This window comes from Emys orbicularis, chromosome 3 (assembly GCF_028017835.1).
Source record: "Emys orbicularis isolate rEmyOrb1 chromosome 3, rEmyOrb1.hap1, whole genome shotgun sequence".
In the NCBI taxonomy this organism is placed as follows: Eukaryota; Metazoa; Chordata; order Testudines; family Emydidae; genus Emys; species Emys orbicularis.
In genome coordinates this window covers 147,541,272-147,557,826 of record NC_088685.1, presented here as the reverse complement: position 1 = coordinate 147,557,826, position 16,555 = coordinate 147,541,272, and positions in this window count along the sequence as shown.

Sequence of the window (16,555 nt, the reverse complement as noted above, 5' to 3'; positions counted from 1 at the left end):
AAAACTCTATATACACTCATTTAACTATTTTTATTTTCCATTCTTCAACTTAGCACCATAATATTTTGTATAACAAGATTTACAAATTTAGAAGAATTCTTGAGTCTGTACTTTAGATTGGATTAACCAAACAGCCATGAAAACTATGATATGGATAATTCGTTAATTCAAATTACTTAACCGATGTGTGTCTAATCCCATATGTAGTCTATTGTTCTTAGCTGGGTAAGATGTAATTTAAAAAATAATTTAAAACAGTTACAGCTAGTCACTTTCAAACTGTAAGAGTGTTTGTAACAGCTATTAGCTTTTTCTATAAATACAGAAATTTATCACTTGATAAATATCGAACTATACAATTATTTATAAATATGCCAGTCTTACAGAACAATAGAAATATGGCAAATGCCACTAAAACTATTCATTAAAGTTCAAAAATAAATAATAGGCATATCCTGTCACCAAAATTGAGTGACAGATTAATGAATCCAGCCAAACAGCTCAATATATTTGAAATACTGTATATTTTCACTGAACACCTACTCACGACACATCTGTGTAGGATGCATTTTTGAAGACCTGAGTCTAGCAAAGAATAACTTGCAGAGTAATAAACCTATTGGATTGACCACTGGTCCATCTAGTCTTGTATCCTGTCTCTAGCAAAGTCTAGAACTTCTGAGTAAGGTGCAAAAAAACCCATAGTGGACAATTATGGGATGAGCTACCTACTGAAATTTCATCATAAGACCCATCAGTTAGATGTTTATTCTCAGAGGTAGAGGAGTTTCATCTCTTTTTTTAAATAACCTTACATAATGCAATTATAGATGCTTTCATTACCAATATATTTATTTTTATTAGTTTCATATAAGCTGATAAAAAGGACATATCTAAGACTCTAGGCACCTTAATACATTAACTATATAATACAGTAATCCCAGCATCATCAAAATAACCATTCCAACAGGAACTCAGCCATCCAGAGCTTACAGGGAGTGGGACTCCTCTCTACCCCTTGAGTATTATGGGATAACATATACCTCTCTGAATGTTATTGAAACTCTTGGTCTCGTGATATCTAGTGGCAATGAGTTTTACAGTTTAGTTATGCATGGTGTAAAAAAGTATTTCCATTGATAAAGTTACATTTATCCCCTTACAGTTTCATTGAGTACCCTTGTTCTGTTATTGAGATGAGTCAAATAAAAGCACTCAACCTACTCAACCTATTTTCTCTGTACATTTAATTGTATACCTCTATCATATCCACTTATTCATGTAAAATAATTTTTAATTTAAATCCAGATTTTCAATCTTTCTAAGCTTCTAAGCATTTATGTTGCCCATCTCTGAACCTCCCACCTCTATTTCTGATTTTTTTTTTTTTTTTTTTTTAAGACAGGGTGATCAGAAGTGAACACAATGGGTGAAATCCTGGCCCAATTGAAATCAATGGGAAGTCTATTATTGACTTTAATGGGACCAGGATTTAATCCATTTGTTCAAGGGGGCGTACTAATGATTTGTAAAACAATATTACCATATCTTCAGTATTATATTCCTTATGAATTCTTACATTGCGTTTGCTGTTTCGACAGCCCCTGCACGTTGAGCAGAGGTTTTCATCTACCTGTTCACACCACCACTTTGGTCTTTTTCCAGAGTAGTTGAAATTAATGTAGAACCCAGTAATTATTTAAATTATTTTTTCCAATGTGAACTACCTTGCATTTGTTAACATAGAATTTTAGCTTCTATCATGCCGTCCTTTAATATAGCTTTGTAAGGTCCCTCTGAAGTTTCTCAGTCTTCTCTAACCTGAATCATTTTGGGTCATCTGCAAATTTTTCATCTCACTTTTAATCCTCTTTTCCAGATCATTAATAAACATATTAAGCACCACTTTTAGTACAGAATCTCAGGGCACCTCTGTTAATCTTTGGACATATTGAAAATTGATCTTTTAATCCTACTCTTTCTTTAATCTTAGCATCTATACAAAGAAAGTATTTCACCTCTCATTCTGTAACTACTTAGTTTCCTTAATATTTTCTCATGGGGGTGAGGCACTTTGTCAAAGGCTTTTTGAAAGTCCAAATAAAAGGTCATCTCATTCTCCTTTACTAGCTATTTTGCTGACATACTCAAAGAATTGTCTAGATGAGTCACAGTTTTTCTTTATAGAGGCTTTCTTTGTAGGAGTCCATTCTGGTCTTAAATCTATTGGTATCTTTTCCTCTCAGCATCTCTTGTGTCAGAACCTCCAACTTAGACAGTACCTCATCTTTATTACCTGCTAAGAATAGGTTTGAGGAAGGTATTCCCCACCAACAGCAGCCTCTGTAGTGAAAATGGATACAAATAAATCCTTTATCTTCCTGCAATTCTGTTATTCTCTTTCATTATGGAAAGTCCAGCAAACCTACTGGTTTCCTTACAACTTTCCTGCTTCTATTGTATTGAAAAAATGCTTATTTATTTTTATATCTTTGGCTACTTGCTCCACAAATTCCATCAGTACTACACATTTTCGTCTTCTTACCACAATCCTTTCTATTACCTTCATTTGAGCTAGATTTCCATTTTCTGAAGGCTGTTTGGCTAGAATAGTCACTTGGGCTTTGCCATTCAGCTATACTTTTTTTCTTGCCTTCCTGCTTCCTTTATTTTAAGAGTACCTTCTGTGACTCTATTTTGCAGTACTTAAGTGACTTCCATAATAATTCTAAGGCTTTTAATTTCTCTGTAGTTGTCTATAGGGACTTTTTGACTAACTTCTTTATTGTTTGAAATATACTTTTCTAAAATTTAGTGTCTTGTTGACAATTCTTTGTAGTATGATTTTGGTGTCTCATGAGTTAGTATTAATTCACTGCTTGGGAACTCGCAACAAGATTTAAAAAAAATGGGCACCTAAATTTAGGCTTCTGAATAAGTAGGTTGATTTTCTAAAGGGCTGAACACCCGGTCATTTCCACTGGAGTCCATGGTGGGGCTCAGCATCTTTGAAAGTCAGGCCACTTCAGATACCTGTTTTTCAAAATCTTGGCCTCAAATATGTTGATATAGGAAATAAAAACTTTGCAGAAGTTGTGTTTCGCAAGCAGTGTTTTGCTTATAAACTTTTCACTTTGCATTTCAGATAACAACAACAGAGGTTTTTATTCTTTTCAAGATTTACTGTATAGCCTGTGGGATATAATGTACAGTTAGCAACCAAAACAAACCACTTCATTGGTTATGAGGAGAGGCTTGTGATGGCACCATTTCTTCAAATATGGAAATAAAAGTGAAGTAATTAATCTAAGGAGTTAGTGACAGACAAAATGCAACAATGGCTAAATTTCAATCCTAGTCTTGAAAACCCTAGGAAAGGTGCTAATCTTCAGAGATCAAGCAGCATCAGAAGCAGACTGCAGTCTCATTACTCTCTAAAGCTTTTTGCCTTCTTTAGGGGCCTGCCTCTGATTCAGAATTCCATCTCAATTCAGCCAAGCACATAAGCATGCGCTTACTTCTCATTGAAGTCAATGGGACTTACACACATGCTTAATGCTTTGCTGCATAGTGGCCTACATGTAGCTGTGAGATGATTTCTGTGTTCCCACTTTCATATCAGAACAGCAGCAGCAAAGCGGCACAAAATCCAGGAAAGAGTCACTGTAGTTTATATTTAGGAATAGGGGGGAAAAAATCTAGGTATCTTACCCTATTCAATATTACAAACTTAGCATATTGTTCACATGTTCTAGCAGCACTATCCGCACTTTTATTATTGGTTAACTTGCACACTTGAACCATCCCATACAATATTAGAGATCTGATCAAGAGTCCTGACTTTCTGATGGGAGAGCCTTCCAGCCAAAGTTCAGAGAAGAAGGTAAGGGCTGCTTTAAAAGTGTATCCCCCACAATCCTTATATACCAGCAGCAATAGCAACTTGAGCCCAGGAGCTACTGCTCTGCTGCTGTTCTATTTCATTGATAACTGTGGCAGGTTTTTAAATAACTTGCGATTTATCTAACAACCAAAAATAATATAACCACAGTCCTCATACTGATTTTGCTCCGCTGTCTCCACATCCTAGTTCTAGGACTTTATCATCAGTGCTGATATATAGGGCTATTGAATAATAAATAATTTGATGTATATATTTTCCTTCCACGGTAATGGATTATTTATCACAACCTACAAGATTCTGAGCAGAATAAAAGAATATTATTGAGTATTTAGAGGTTTTCTGCTGATCAACTTGATTGAGAACAAGGAAAGTTAATCAGTGCCACCTGATCAGCACTGTTGTGACTAAACATATTTAGCTATTTTTATCTAACACCTGGCAGCAACTTGTGCATCACTACTGAAGTCATCAATTGAGCTATTAAGAATGAAAACACATTTAGTAACCCCCGCAGTTCTCATAAAAAGCAGGGCAAAGGGTAATGGTGATGTAGTTCTTAACACCAGCACTGAATTCTGGTATAATTTATTATTTTGTCCATTATTTTTCCACAGTTAGAATCTGCAGCAGGCTTACAAAACATACACTTACCACTACAAATATGAGAGGTTTCCCAGTTGGCAGGAGTGGTCATAAGTCAGTATAATAATCTTCTCAGGGAGTACAGAGAGAAAAAAAAATCTGAGGTTGTAAAATATGAGGACCTACAGAGAAAATAATGGAGGCAGTCTCTTTCACTGAGCATGACAATGGAATCTCACAGTGGCATGAGACATCTTCTCAGTGGCGTTGGAACAACTTTTATAGTGAACGAAACTAAAACCCTGTGTATGATGGAAAGCACTTCATGCCAAGGGATGCTGCCATGCCCCCAGTATCCATATTTCCAACACCCCTGCAACTTCTTCTCCTGGTGTAAGCAGCTGGAGAGGATTGGCATGTTCAGCAGGAAAACAAATGTCTTTTGATGAGGGAGTCTTTTATCCAAGGCTTTATTCTGGCTCTATTATGTATAGAAACAACAAAAGATTCTTACTTAAAAAAATTCAACCTGGGGTTATGCACAACTGCCAGGTTATCAGGAGCACCTGGAATCGTTTGTTCGCAGAGGAAAAGCAAGTGAGCAAGATTTTACTAGGGAAAAATAATGTGCCTCAAGGGACAAAACCATGAGTTTGGTCCCACCTCTTTCTCCCACTTCCAGATGCCCTCACTTACTTGATGATCCCTACCCTTGATGGGACCCACTGTGGTAAGCCAACATATTTGTCAACTTTTCCAAAGATGACGGTAAGACAAAGGTTCACACAGTACATTGGCTCTTTACAAGAGCCTGAAGACCAGGCATGTATTGCTGGTGCAGCTCAGATGCTTGGGCATCTTGGGGGATGCTGTCCGCAGGGACTGATGGAAATTGTTATGCGGGGAGCATGTGACTGAGATCAGGTGGTTGCAGACTACATAATGCAAGCTGTTTGGTCAGTTGGCAGTATTGCCAACCCCAAGCATTTAAAAATCATGACTCAAGCCCTGAAAAAAACAAAAATCCAACCCTCTCATCCCAAATCCCACAAGGCTGGCTTAAAATTGAGCTTTTTTTTTTTTTTTGTAAATAGGTTTGGGTGGTTTTCATTTTCTATCTGGTTCCTGAGTCTTTGAGTACACTTGATTCACATTAAAGCTTCTCTGCCACCATAAGGGCTAGAAACTTATTTTTTAAGAGAGGTTCTCACAGAATCATTTGGCCTTAGGAGCTGAAAAAATAAAGTTGTTGGTGTGGCAACACTGATTTTAGAGATATCAGGGATAAGGCAAGACCAGGAAAAGGGCTCTCCTCCAAAGGAAGGCAGCCTGTGCGGTCGGGCCTTTGGTGAAAAGGCCTATGAAGAAACCCAGGAGGAGGTCTACAGATAAGCAGGGGAAGAAAAAGGACCTCCAAGGAAGAGTAAAACACTTGAAGGAAAAATCCTGGGGCATCACAATAATGGTGCTCACTTGAAGCCTGGTGTTAGCGTGTATGCTTGTTTAGGGGCACCAGGCTGGAGTTTCCAGAGTTCTGTTGGCAGCTCAGCTATAGACAAAGATGTGAGCATACTTTTTATCCCGAGAGTTTGGAAGAAGTCCTTTGTTACTCCCCCTGCAACAATTGCAGTGAAAGCTGTAGCCTGGAATGGGACAAGGAAGGAGCCGTTTACCCTGGAGAGTGCCAAGATACGGTTTAGCAATGCTTTAATAGGGCAAGAGACTATTTAGCCTGTGAGGGAATTGCTTAGCTTTGTGTCAGTGGTGTAAGAGACTGTTAAGCCTGAGAGCTGAAGGACTATTGAGCTGAGGGAAGAGAAAATTTGAACAGTCTCAAGGTTACGAACATTTACATTTTGCAATTGCCATTCTTTTAAATAACAACTGAAACCTAGAATGTTGAAGGCTGTGAAATGTCTTAGGTTTGAATGAGTCTTACTTTAGCTGCTGGATGCTTCAGAATTAAGTGCAAAAGAGGAGAAAAGATTGACTTTTGGTGAAGACATGGCACTCAGCTAGGAAATGAGAGTTCCATTGCCAGCTCAGCTATAGACAAGGGGGTGAGCATACTTTGCTTATAAAATTATTGATATACGGTAGAGAGTAATGTGTACCTTCAACCACTTTTCAAAGTCCATCACAGAGCAAAGAAAGAGCAGTGCCTCCCAGGCCCAATATAAAACGATATTCTCCACTTCAGTAAAAATAACAAAAATACCATTGTTACTCAAAAAAATATTCTCTCTCTCCAAACACAAATGTTCTAATTAAAAATTTAATCAAACTCAGGAAAAAAGCTTCTGCTTAGTCTCAGAGAATGTCAGAGGAACAGTGTTCCTCTTGCAGAGAAAAGAATAAATGTTAAAAAATGCCTTTCACACATATGTTATCTTTAACTTTCACTATGGTTACTTCTATAGTTATCAAATTCCGTGTTCCACATCAAACACCGTGTGAGAACCAAGACTAATTAGGGGAAGTTGATCAGGCTTTTACATTGATTGGCTGTTATGCACCCAACTCTTCAAAGGTTGTGACCCTACATTGGTTATTGAAAGAAATGAGATTCATAGTGGGGTTTTCAAGAGCACCTATGTACCTAATCCCCATTGGGCGTGAAGTGCTCAGGCACTTTTGAAAACCCCACTAACAGTATCAGTTTTATAAAAAACACTTGAACTAATATAAAAATCAAGAAAAAAACATATCACCAAAACCAAGCTATTATTAATGTTAAACTAAAGTAAAAATGGAACATTACAAAAACTGAATTAAAATCAAATTGGCAAGTTAGTCTCAGGATTTGATTATTTCATTTCAATCAAATCCTAAGTAAAAATCATAAAATTAATCAAATTAATACTAAACATAATCAACAAAAACAATTCTAAAGAGGATTTTAAGTAGGTAGCTGTCTGTTTAGTTATAAAACCCAACTAAAGAATTTTACCAAGGTTAATCAAATCTATGATTTACAGCTGGTCACAGGCTTAATACTGAAACCAAGTTATCTAATGTCTAAGGCCTGGTCTATACTACATGGTTAGGTCAACATCAGCTGCCTTGCATCGACCTAGCTGTGGAAGTGTCTTCACTTAAATTTGGCTCCCATTGATGTAAGTGCCTCTCTACACCGCTTTAGTAACACCTCCTCCACAAGTGGGGTAGAGTTCCGGTTGATGTAACTAGGTCCACACAGTGACAGCGTAGACACTGCGTTGCTTACATTGACTATTATTGGCTTTCAGGAGCTGTCCCACAATGCCCCACTGGCAATACAATCAATACCAGCACTCCTATTGAGGACACACCACCGACACAAGGAGCCAAGTGCGCGCGCGCACACACACACACACACACAAACACGTGATTTAATAACTGCAGTGGGTGTATGCTGATGTAAATTAGGTTGGCATAATTTTGTAGTGTAGACATAGCCTAAGCCACATCCTCAGAGCCAATAATAAAACTTCCTTAGAATTCTATTCTTGTGTGGTGGGTAACCCTTTCCTCCCTCTTCCCAACAGAGATATTATGGTCTAGACTTTAGCAGACTACTTAAGCAGAAGTTAGACAACTCTTATTTTCCAGAAATTACAGATGACAATCTCAAGTCTCTCAGGACAAATAACCACAGAACACGCTCTAATGAATAATTTTATGAGACAATATTTTAAGCTACTAAACCTAGAGAACTTTCTGTCACCTTTCCGAGGTAGACTTTATGAGTATTCATACACACACATACACAGCCACACTTTCACACTCTAACATTAAAAAGAATATAAAAAGGCTGCGCTGTCTCCCAGCTACAAAAATATTCAGACAAGAAAAACAAAATACTTGAGATAACAGAAGCTTTGCAAACTCTTCAGCTGATGTCTGTGACACACATTCCCTCAAAATATAATAAATTCAGTTACATGAGACCACTTTTGAATAAGCTGGCACAGTCTTATCTATGTGAAAGTTCTTAAGAGGACATTGTGTCATCAGTTTATGGAAAGTTCAACATCAAAATCCTTTAAAAATACCTGACTGAAAAAAACAAACAAAAACATAACACCCTAACAACAGTCACTCAACATTCATCCATTAGTAAAATTAAAAATAAGTTCAAACAAATAATCAATTTCATCCCTTCAGTTTCTCAGAAAGAATAGAGTAAATGCCTCGTTTCTATTTTAGAACTGGGCTATAATTCAAACAGCTTGTCTTCTGCAATCTTCATCTTGAAGGATAAAAGTTATTGTAAAACTTCTGAAGATGAAACCCATCTAAAACATAAATACCTTAAATTTCATATAAAGGTAACTATACCCGTGAAGCTATTCGTCTCACAACGGTATTCCAGTCCTGTGATTTTTCCATTTTGTAGTTTCAGGAACTCTATTTTTTATCCCCTAGATCAGAAAGTTTGTGTGTGTCAGAGTCATTGTCAGACCTACTATATGGAGAAGACAGGAACAAACAAAAGTAATCCTGATTCTTGTTTGCAGAATAATAATTCTACACACCACTTCAAATATAGATCGATAAAAAATTCTGAGGTGTACAACACTTAATTTTTAAATTTCTTTTCTTCTGTGACTGGATGATTTCTTTGTGTATCAACAGACTGAGGTGTCAACACACTTAAAGTTAGGAGTATGTATCACCCACCCCCATCATGCTTAAAGTTATACTTCGGGCCACAAGCTTTCTGTTTGATGTTGGGCAAGTTATTTAGCATATTTGACTCAGTGTCCTCTCGCTGTATAACAAATACAACATTTACTTATCCATAGCCGTACTTTAAAGCTTACTTTGTTAATATTTGCAAAGCCCTTTGAAATCCTCTGCCTGAAGATGCTATACAAGTACAATATTCAAAGTAATGAATTCAAAAATATTAGATGATAAATTTATCCTAGTGAGGATATGTGTAATGTTTCTTTAAAACTATAGCATGAAGCCAGAAGGGAAGGGCCCTGGAGAAGTTTGTAGGAAAAGCTCTACAGTGAACCAGAAAGACAGAATAGTTTCAGGGAATAATACTCTCATTCTAATAAAGTTCCTTTTTCAGTGTTAAAAAAAGATGTACTTTACCATTTTCACATGACAATACCTCAGTTACGGTCAAGCCTGTAAAAGGCAAGCCTACCTTAAAGGAAATCATATAAATAACATTAATTATATGGACATTTACATTAAATATTTCAACTTGCTTAGTTTCATTTAAGATTGAATCAGAGCTAGCGTGGGGTAGAACATTGGACAATTTCAAACACTAGCACATCTCAAACTCAGGATTGCCTCAAACTCTGGATCATTTAAATAACTTCTCCAGTGGGAGAGCAACTGAAACAGGAACACATAAAAAAACTCTGAGATTATTACAATCTATGGACCAGCTCAAATTTGGGACCATCTCAAACTCCAGGCCATCAATTTGAAACTTCATTACTTTAAAACTACTGAACTGATTTTCTTCACATTTGGCTTGTTTTGTAGATATCATTGAAAAAACAAGCAAGGCTGAAGGTTATAAGTACTACACTGTGGTTTACTGTATGCAAGTATAAGACATTTCAGCTGTGTATCATATTAATTTTAAAATAACTAGAATTCTATAAGGGACAATACTTAAATATAAGCCTGGGGGAAAGGAGTTAAATTTGAGCCTTAAGCTCAGCATTTCTTGATTATATTTCTCCTGTTGCAGAATTACAGGCAGTTCAGAGAAGAGTGACAAATGATAATAAAGCGCCTGGAAAAAACTCTCATCTGCTGAGAGATTGAAAAGATTGGGATGGTTTATTTTAGAAAGGAAATATGAGAAAAGTATATAATGTAGTTAATGGTTTAGAGAAGGTACATTGGGAGCTTCTGTTCTCCCACTCCCATTACTCAAGAACACAGAGCCATTCAATGCAATTAAAGGATATGAAATTTAAAACTGATAAAGGGAAATACTTTTTCACATAATGTTTGATTAAACAGTGGAACTTTCAAAGATTAAAAAAAGATCTTACAGAAAAATGCATTGTTCTTTCCCTCAAGTGTGGATTCTTTACCCCCCTCGTCTGCAAAAATTACACTGGTCCATGATCAAGGATGGGCATTACACAACTGTAATTCCCATGGATGAGGCAGATCAAAGCACAATCCAGAGGTCAGAGTTTATGCAAGGATCTGATAGCCAGGAGATCCACTCCAAAGGGAAGGTTCAGCAAGGCAGCAGAATGGTCCAACTAGCAACCAGCAGGCAATGGCTTGTTGATCAGACAAGGTCAGAAAGGAAGCAGGAAGTTTATAGAGGGTCACTAGCCAATCAGGGTCAAGACCATGTGGCCAATCAGGGAGAAGGATGTTGATCCACTCAACTCTGTAAAGTCACTCATAGCCTGGTGCATGGGTGTGGTGTGATGGGTAAGGCTGTTTTCTGAGCTTCTAAAGGGCTTCGGTTTGAGACTACATTCCTGACAACAGCCCTGTTCCAGTGATAGATTAAGGTCCAATATCTTACATGTCTTCTTGGATAGAAATGTGAGTTCAGCCCTTAGACAGAGGATATTATGGCTTTTCCAAAGGAACACATAACACTTTCTTCTACTCCTTGAACATACCTGAACTTACAAGGTGTATCATTTAAATGCATAGAATAGCTACTTTAGATTATTTTCAGAGATTTCTAAAATGTATTAAAAATTTGCATTTACAATTTTTTATTAAGGTACATTTCTGCTCTTCCGCTGATAAGTATGGTTGGATTTGTCATACTAAAGCAATCTGGCTTTTCAGGCACAGGGATACAAAAAATAATCCTTCCTTTTTTAAACAACTTTCTAAAATATTTTTCCTGTTAAGTACGTGGCGTAGAATCCACCCTGTTATATGCATCTATATTATATCATATGCACACACAAAATAGGACAAAGTTCATATAACATCAACATCTTACTATATCCATCCATATCTTTCCTTTTCCATAAATGTGACTATTCAATTGTAAAAGTGAAATGTGCCTGTATTTGCTTATTCAACTTTCCTTTTCTGTTTTTGATGTAAAAAACAACCAACCCCTCTACTTTTAGCAGAGCTGTTACCCCAAAAATGTAGACCTGCCAGTGATTCCATGCAGTCCAAGAGGGACTTTACTTATGCTTCCAATTTATGTGGAAGGTGCTCAGATACTACACTGATGGGCAACAGTATAAACTCTACGATGGATAGAGAGATAGATGTAATAATTAACTACATCATCTGTCCACCTTCTGGGCAATGTATAGTTATTATTAGTGTTTTACTCTTTCCCAAAGTGAAATAAAGGGGTTGCTGATTAATAAAAAGGCAACACACTGAAAAGAAATATATTTTAACATTTTTCATAACCTAACAACAACAAAAAGCTATCTTGTAAGGCTTTCATTTTCCAAATATTACTGATCTGAGACTGTTTTTCCCTCTAATTACATTTATGTAACCTGTTTTAATAACTGCTGAATCACAATAGCAGCTACCTCCTATGACTGTGAAGACTACTTAGAATGCTTTCATTCCATCAAAACAATAATTCCAATAATTTTAATCACCAAATTTCTGCAGATGTTTATTGCAATACAAGTGCCTGATTCATTGAAGTGAATGGCAAAACTCCTTCTGTAGGAGCAAGATTGGGCCCTTGATTTTCACTATTGTTGACATATTCCTTGCCCCATTCAATTTAAGGAGAATTTGAAGACAAGCTTCCTTTGATCAAACAGTTTTGAATCTTTCCCAGAATCACAAGCAAAGCAAGTCTGGTCATCTCATACTTCATTTTATCCCAAGCTATATAAATGGTCCTCAGATCCTTCTGATCATATTTTAAAGAATGACAAAAGAGTCTCACAACAGTTTTTCTCAATATCCCTTTAAGAAAATTTTACACACCAAATTCATGAACAAGTTCTTGTTTGGATCATAGATGTCAACGAATGCTATTGTCAGTTTATGAACTGCTCATTTTGTAAAATTACATCTATTGTTACAAACTGACAAACTACTCAATGCAAAAAATTACTGGGCACACTGGCTAATTCAGCTGCTTTATGTGGCATTTCAACCTCCCCCCTCCCGGCATGATTATTGGAATTTTTTTCACTGATTGTTAAAATACTGGCTAATTATATATTATCAAAACTGCGCATAATAGCTGAGTTTGTCTCACTGCTGATGTCTATAAAAACAAGCTGGCTGAGTCAGAGAGTCAGGCTAGTGATGAATGTGTTGCATATGTCACAACACCTGATGCCTGTGCTAGCATTTATTTTTGCCTCCCTTTTGTGTTGCGCTCCTATTGCATTGTACTGCTGCACAGCTAGAATGAAAGTATCTACAAAAGGTCATTGTGTGTTCTTCTCTGGAATAAGTGCCCAATACTTCAGAACCTTGTATCTTGGGTTATTTGAACTTTAACGGTTGTGATAGAGCTAACTGGGTGCTAACTTAGTTTTTTATTGATGGCTGCTCAGTCAGTTATTTTCCCCCCCCCCCCACAAAAAAAATGGAAAATCCCTGCCTATCCCTCCGTAGTTGAATGGGTTCAACAGGCCTGGAACGTTGTGATACAAATCTGCAAATCTATACTTTGAGACGTCATATAACTCTGCACACATATGGTGTTCTTTTGCAAATTATTTATCAAAAATGAGAAAAAGACCATGTAAGCTGGAAGTCTCACTTCCGAGGAAGCCCAGTTCATTAAACCTAACACCTTAGATTATGAAACCACAGAGTTTTTAATTTGCTGTTTACTTTTTATTATGTACCAGTTGTTTACTTGTTCCATTTCTCTCATCTTAAGGAATGACGACAGACTTAGGCTATGTCTCCACGACAACCTAGGGATTTGATTTGCCTGCTCTTGTGTACATACATGTGCTAACGCTCATTAAACTGCCAGGAGTATAAATAGCAGTGTAGCTGTGGTAGCACTGGTACTGGCGGTGGAGGCACAGCTGAGCCATGTCAATACAAACCTGCCTGAAATCTGTGGGTAGGTACTTGACATGGCTTAGCCGTGCTGCTGCTGCGGCTACTCATGCTCCCATAACTACACCGTCGTTTAGACTCCTGCTGCCTCTATGAGAGCTGGTGTGTTTATGTGTACACGAGCAGGGGAATCACATGCCTAGCTTGTAGTGTACAGATCGCCTTATTTTTGTGTCTTACTTTTGTGTCTAGTTAGCATCACTCCCCACGTTTTAGAATCTTGCTGCGGCACAGACCAGTTTCAAGACAGTTTCTGTTCCTAGTGAAAGGGTTTATGTACAGAAATATGGTAAGAAAATGTCCTACTACTTCCTGGCTGCAGCCTGCAACTGCCCAGTCCTGGGTTCCTTTGTTTCTGCTCCCCAGCAGGAAGCGTGTCCCAGGAAACCCAAACACTGAATGAAGAATGTACATGAAGTGTGACATTGCTACACATCCTGGAGGACATATAGCACATGTATCTCATGCACCTGCAGAATGCTGCAATGCTTGGGTTGCTGACGTTGCAAGCAAATTCTTATTTTCCCTTAAAAAGCTGTTTCCATCTTAATTTTTTAATTATAAGGAAACATTTCTCTTGGCCTTCTGTTTTGTACAAGCTGGGTTACACAAACCCTAAAATCAGGAGTTAATTGGACATGACAGTGTTCTTATTAACTGTTTAATTGTATTTATATAATACTTCGTAATTAGAGTAATATGCAAAATCCCAAGAGGGTGGAGATTACCCATTCTCTGGCAGCAGGGTGGGAATTGTTCAAACATGTTGCCTTTTATATTCAGCTGTCACTATTCAGAGAGAGATATAGTACTTCCAAAAGCGCACAACCTATAATTACCAGACCTGACAGTTTTGTTTTCTGCTTTGAACAAACTGAAAAAAAAATGAAGAAAAACTAAAAATTCAAAGGGCTCAGATTATGGATACTCTTTCAGAGAATGGCTTATTTTACCAACTATAGTATTTGAAACAAATAGTGGATATTTCTTCTGAATCTACTATGAACAGATTTTACACCTGAATCTGAAACTATTGTTAGCTTTTAAGTAAATTTGTGCATCCTTAACTTTAGAAAGCTTTATTACAGCATGTGATAAGTTTTTAGTTGGAATATCACTAACAAGGACTTGTTGAGCTATTGTTTTCCTGAGCATTAGCCCCAAACATTTGCTCACAGCGGCAGAGGAAGTTGCACGGGTTTTCCCTTAATATCCTGCCCTAATTCTGTGGACGCCAATTGTTCTCTTTGTGTGTTTAATGGAGATTGGCATCATTTGTGAGTGCAAGTAATGCACTACACAATTACCAGAAACATGGCCTGGTTGTCAGGCCTCAGGAAATTCACCTTGCAGACAAAGATTTAAAACCTTTGGAATTGTACTTTGCGGTAAATGACATGGGAGATCTATTTAAACAATCAAGTTTGTCTTTACACAGTCTTCCTGTTAGCTATTAATGTGAAAGAAAAGAATTGAATTTTTTTATCTGTGCCATCCTATTTTCCCTATTATTGTAGATTTGCATTAAAATGGAATATATTATATTCCATACAAAAACTCTATTCAAATGATATTTGTTAAGTGAAGTACTAAAGTAAGGAAATGTCAAATTTAAGGTTACATATAAAACGGTAACTCTGCCTCCTTGTGTATAAGGATTGCATCACAAACAAAGGAAAATAGGAATTGCCATATCCTATCAGATTAGTAATTTGTCTTTGAAAGTGGGCAGTACCAGATACTGCAGAGGAAGATGCAAGAAACCGCATAATAGACAATTTTAGAATAACTAATTTATCATTTAGTGATTGGCTTGTGCCGTAAGCAAATGGGTCTGTATCCTTAATTATTTTTAATCCTATATAATGTCATTGTGGATGTTCTCACTGTCAGTACAAACATCTAACCTTTTCCCAAATCCTCTAAGTTTTGTTCCCCATGGTGTCCCGTGGCAATGTCTCCTTGCTTTTGCATTCTGAGAGAAAGTAAATAGAAATTCCTGACTTACCTTCTCCCTACCATTCATTATTGTATATACTTCTTATGTCTCCTCTTACTCACTCTTTTCTCTAAATTAAACAGATCCAATCTTTAAAAACTCTCTTCATATGGATTTCCCCCCATACTTCCAATCTGTTTTTCAACTCCTCTATCTCTGCTTTATCTCTTTTTGAGAGATAACATGAGAAGCGGAGCATTCTGGGTCTAACAGTGATTTATATAATGACATGATAACATTGTCAGCTTTATTTTCATCCCATTCTTTATACATCTCACATTTGTTTGCTTTTATGACTGCCACTGTGCATTAGGCAAAGGTGTTTATTTAACAACATGCAGTGACATTGATGTCTTTTTCCTGAGTAGTGACAGTTAATTTAGATCCCAGCATTTGCAAATATGAAAACCTACAGCTAGGTCCAGAAATTAAAAATAAAGAAATAAACCTAGGTACATTCATTGACCAGAGAATACTAAAAAATACATAACAAAAAGAGAGACTTTTCTGTGATTCATGGCTCTGAAATAAAAGTAAATTAGCACTGGAGGAAAATAGAGCCATAACTTCAGTTGGAATAAATCTGTGTAGCACTGTTGAAGTCAGTGACTGAGCATCCGGACAGTAATGTGCATTCGAAGTAGCCACTTACAACTCTATTCATCTGGAAGCAGTCTGGAGAGCAATAGATCTGCACGATAAAAACAAGACACAGTTCATTAATAATAACATCTAGGTCTTCTATAGTGCTTTTCATCATTAGATCCTAAAGCACTGTACAAAGGACGGTCAATATTTTTATTGCCATTTTTGTCTACAATAATAACACACTGAATACAGTAACTGAGAAAAGTAATGCTCACCTCTATTAACTCTTACATGACTTGACATTTGTATGGTGATGGAGCTTCAGCTAACGGGCTAAACCTAACACCTTAGATTAGAGGTCTGGTCCACACTGCCTTGCACCAAGGAACTTAATTATAATAAACAATAGTCTCAGCATTTCAGCCTGCTAATGGGAAAATTCACATATGAAAACCAACCAACCTCTA